The 4,066-nt window shown below is 39.6% G+C and overlaps 1 long non-coding RNA gene across 1 annotated transcript; it reads left to right on the top strand.

Annotated features, from left to right (window-relative positions):
* The first annotated feature begins 277 nt into the window (after nucleotides 1-277).
* Nucleotides 278-3,517, top strand: LOC137473322 (uncharacterized). Its single transcript, XR_010998691.1, has 2 exons — nucleotides 278-2,163; nucleotides 2,949-3,517. It is a non-coding gene; the product is annotated as an uncharacterized lncRNA (long non-coding RNA).
* Nucleotides 3,518-4,066: the final 549 nt, after the last annotated feature.

Raw genomic sequence — 4,066 nt, 5'->3', positions numbered from 1 at the left:
GCAAATGTTTAATTAATTGTCTTCCTCATGAAGCATTTTTAGGGTACCTAAGGGTTTGCAAGTGAAAATACAGTGAACCAAATTCTGCTCTGATTTCCTAATGGTGTCTCAGAAAGAAGATCTTGGGTTATCCATATGAACTATCATCCCCCAAACAATTGTGATACTTACATCTGACACTACTAGATCCTAGAAACATAGGAACCTTTGGACAAATCGAAATTGTATTGTTGAGGCAAATTAACCACAAGAAAATAGTTTGTCAAGTCTCATTTTGAGATCAGCATCAGGGTAACTGATATTTAATTTCTGTTCAGCTGCATCAAATGTGACCAAATCAAGAGCCAAAATAGCTAATGCAGTTTCTTATCACCCAGAAACTTGCACAAGTTCTTCAAGAGCTGTTATCATTGAAATAGCTCTGTTCAATGTGATTTCAGTTCTGCCTCTCAGTGTGGTTACTGAGAATGCTAGCTGGAGATGTGAAGTTAACCACAGTGTCCCAGAACAATAAAAGTTGAGCCAATGCATTAGATCTGCATGACCTTTCACAGGAATCTAGATTGAAGGTGACAGCAAACTTGACAATTGAGTTAAGACTCATGTTGGTGAGGAAAAATTGTATGAGGCTTGTTGCAGTTCCCATCAATCTAAACACAGTGGGGTCTGGTATTTTTGTTCGAAGGATTCTGTTACTCTTTTAAAACTATTTGAAAGGGTAATGGACATTTATGCTTGGAAGACTAGGGACCTATTTGAATTTATGAGATTTCAGTATTTTAAGCTTTAAATTAGTATTTAAAATGTATGCTTATCTTATGATATAAAATCCATGGTTAAGCTTAGAACATAATGTTTCTCCAGATGTTTACATACATGAGCCAAACTGAGAAAAAGATTGTCAAATAATTTGACATCCAGCTTTGGAGAAAAACTTCCTTGAAATCTCTTCTGAACTGTGAATCATTAAAAAGAGTAATCTTAAGTGCACAGTATTTTTCAATGGAAGTCTGAAAAGACTTCGTAGTCTTAGAAGGACATATTTTATATACACACATTAAATATGTACTCTTAAGCCTCCAAATAAAGATATATAAAGAGTACTTCTTTCAATGCTGTGATTTATCACGAACAGAACCTTCTCAGTTCTATGCATTTTTCTCTTGCATTTATAAATTTATTCTTGTCAGAAGTACAGAAGCTTCCAAAGCTTCCTTTTCTTGTAAAGATGTGCCTGATCTTATCTTCTATAAAAAGCTCTATTTTGGCTAATGCTCTATTTACATAGGAATGCAAGCATAATTAAATGCTGACAGCAAGAGGTCTGTTTGGGTGAAATCTGAATGAGTATCTTATAGCGATGTGGTTAACAAGCCTTATAAAAATAAAAAAGAGAAGCTGCACCCTCACACACTGGGCAGTGTTAGTAGAGGGTGTCCTGGAGTGGAGGTATGTAAACAACGAGGTGGCAGAGTTAGGTTTGTGGTGTTGACAGCAGCATAAACAGCATAAAGAAGGCTTCTAAACAAAATCTCCAGCTGATCAGTGGAGCCGACCCACCACAGGCCTCCAGAGCTGCTGAGGAGGCAAGGTGCATGGCTAGAGGGTGCCTGTGTGTTTGCAGCAGCAGGGGAGATGTGCTGTGAGGTACTGCTCAGCCATGGGGCTGAGAACAGGTGTGACCCCGAGAGGCAGAGCGGACATGGAAGCTCTAGAGAGCTGGCACATCAAAGGGCTTTAGCAGCACCAAGTCTTCTGCTGCCCCAAATTCCAGAAAAGGAAGAAGTAGTCCCACTAAAAGTTAATTTAGCAAACCACTAGAGTTACTCTGTCAGGAGAAAACAGAGTGAGTGAAATCCTGACCCCCTTAAATCCATAAGGATGTTACAGCTGATTTCAGAGAGTGGTAAAACACTAATCAATCCCTTTTGCTAAATCTCTCTAGCCCAAGCTGCCTGTGTGGTTTTTAAGGGCACAGAAAGGGATCAATACTCTGTCCATCTTTCTCCTTTTCTAAATTTTCCCCTTGTCTGCCTGTTCTGTTGGAGTCAAAACCCAGTGTGTGTTGAAATCACCCACGGATGCTAAAGAGCAGCATGGCATGAAGGAAATACTGATTTGCACAGTGTTGTAGATCTTCCTAAGAACGGATAGTGAGCCCAGGTACCTTCTTTTTTATGTCACAGGCCATGAAAAGTAGTACTAAGTGAGATATGAACTGCCCTGAACAGATGCAGCTGGTGTGTTTGACTGTGATAAGTGGTGGAAAAGCATGCCATATCTAGGAATGTGTTTATTGGTTGAAAAGTTGCATCTGATACCATTTTTTACTGGTAAGTTTAAATAGGGAATACATATATACTTGCAGCAAATACTTGAGTAGATGGTTATATTTGGGTTTGCTCTTGTTAATGCAGTTATTCACTGTTGCCAATATTTTAAAATGTATTTGTATAAACTTGGGCATTTAAATCCATATTTCAGTTTACAAAGAAGTGGTCTCGTTTTCCAAAGCACTGAGAGACTATGAGACTTCTTGAAAAATAATTGTATGAGCATCAAGTGAGGTGTTGACATGACTGCATGTAGGTAGATGTGATCACAGTTCATATAGAAATCAGATCCATTCCAGATTCCATTCTAGAAGATGTATAGGTGCATTAATTTAGTGCTAATGTCCTGTGTCTCAGCAGCAATAGCTTGTTAGTAAGGGCCATCTGGTTTAAAATCAGAAGAAACTGTTTTAGGAAGATTCCTAGGTTAGCGTATTTCAAATTTCTTTGTAGCTGCAATTATACCTACTAAATAATGAAGTATTTAATAGCATATTTTGTAGCACCACCTTTATTTGGCTTGTAGTGTAGTTGATTAAATTTAGAAGACTATACAAGCTTGTCCTTTCTTTTTAGTTGACTGATGGAAGTAATTTGTCACTGTTTCCATCACAGGCTGCATGATTAAGATCAGAGTCAAGAACACAACTGTGCAGATCTCAACCACTGGGACCATTGCTGTGCACTGAGATAACCAAAAAAGGTAGAGGCTGAAAGAAGACAGTGTGATTTGAAATTAATCAAGATGTAACAACTCCCTTCTGTAGGCTGTGGTTGGGAATTCTCAGCTGAGCTGTGTGTGCCAGTGGCTGATTCACAACTGCTGGCCTGTTCCTTCTCTGACCTAACGCTGTGCTCTTCTCACAGCTGCTGAGCTGCTGATAAATCCTCTTAAGTCTAAAACCTTGGGTTGCCTGAGGTTAAGGGAGCCCTGAAAGTCTGCACCAGCTGAAGATCAGTCCCTGGGTGTCTGAACCCTACAGGGAGTGCTTTTTTTCCAATGAGCATGAGGTTTGAGGGAACTGCAGGGACTGTGATCTGAGAATACTGGGGGGAAGCAACAGCCAAGACTCAAATAATAGTTCCTTTGGTGGCAGCTAACACATTTCCTGACTGCAGTGCTGTCCATGTAACTTGAAAAGAATTCTGAATGAGTCTGTGGCAGAATAAACTAGTTAATGAGATCATGGGAGAGGGCTTTTTTTTCCCTGATGACCAACTGTTGTCTTGTCTGGTGGTAATAAATACACGACAACCACAAGTAATGGAAGAGTTTATAATTGCCAACAATACTGGATCCCAGGCTTTCTTTTCCATGGGCCAGCGCAGTGCATGGGCCACACGGTAGTTCAGAGGAAGAACAGACAGGCTGAAAGCAAAACATAGATTTTCCCTTCCAGCATGGCCTTTTGCTGCGCTTCTGGGGAAAAAAAAAACAAAAAAACAAAAAAAACCTCTCTGTAGAGTATTTATTTCAGTAAATCTTTAGAGACCAGTTATACAACTAAGGAAAAGTATGTGAAGGAAAGGATAGGATGCTTTCCATAAGGATGGCTGGGCTTGGTAGGAAGATCTGCTTCTGATTAACATGCCAAAAAGGTACTGAGGTTGAAAGAGAATTTTACTAGGCACTTTTAAAGGAAACTGTTTAGAAAAATGCCATGTACTGACCTCTGAGAAAGATCTCCAGAATCAGTGTTTCCTTCCAGTTCACTCTGAGGTTTCTACCTTTC

The sequence above is a fragment of the Anomalospiza imberbis genome, chromosome 1 (assembly GCF_031753505.1).
Source record: "Anomalospiza imberbis isolate Cuckoo-Finch-1a 21T00152 chromosome 1, ASM3175350v1, whole genome shotgun sequence".
Lineage (NCBI taxonomy): Eukaryota > Metazoa > Chordata > Aves > Passeriformes > Viduidae > Anomalospiza > Anomalospiza imberbis.
Note: the sequence above shows the minus strand (reverse complement) of the source record. Positions and strands in the feature narration are given on the sequence as shown.